Here is an 835-nt window from a genome sequence, read left to right as displayed (position 1 = left end):
GACCAATTCCAGCTTGGTGGCTCCGTACTTTGAGAAACACAAGAATATTTTACGCTCGGACAACCCGGGGAAGCCTGAATCCTGGATTAGGAAGGCCCACATGGAGACTTTCGGCAGTTGGTTGAGAAAACATTTAATGAATGACAATGATGTTGTAGATCAGCTGTACATGTTGGCCAAGACACCATCTTCGACTATAACGACTTTCCAAGGGTACGAGATAAATGGGAATACATTTTACACGATCGTCCAAGATAAAAAGAGCACCAACCAAAACAGTGGTGTCCGCTTTGATGCAGCAACCGAGAATGGGAAAAAGGTCACATATTATGGTTACATAGAGGAGATATGGGAACTTGACTATGGACCCTCCTTTAAGGTCCCTTTGTTCCGGTGCAAATGGTTCAAGCTAACAGGAGGTGGGGTAAAGGTGGACGAGCAATACGGAATGACAATGGTGGATTTCAACAATCTTGGTTACCTTGACAAACCATTCGTCCTTGCCAAAGATGTCGCTCAGGTTTTTTATTTGAAGGACATGAGTAGCAAACCGAGGAAACGGAAAGATAATAAAACGATCAGTACATCATGCGATGATCCAAAGCGCCACATTGTTCTTTCAGGGAAAAGAAACATCGTGGGAGTGGAGGACAAGACAGACATGTCAGAAGATTATAATATGTTTGGTGAAATTCCGCCCTTCAAAGTGAACATTGACCCAAGCATTAAGTTAAATGATGAGTATGCTCCATGGATACGGCACAATCGTAAGCAAGCAGGGACACAAGGGAAGAATTGATGTGTAATAATTTATTGTACCAAACTTTGTATTTGG

The sequence above is a fragment of the Triticum aestivum genome, chromosome 3B (genome assembly GCF_018294505.1).
Source record: "Triticum aestivum cultivar Chinese Spring chromosome 3B, IWGSC CS RefSeq v2.1, whole genome shotgun sequence".
NCBI classification, from domain to species: domain Eukaryota; kingdom Viridiplantae; phylum Streptophyta; class Magnoliopsida; order Poales; family Poaceae; genus Triticum; species Triticum aestivum.
Note: the sequence above shows the minus strand (reverse complement) of the source record.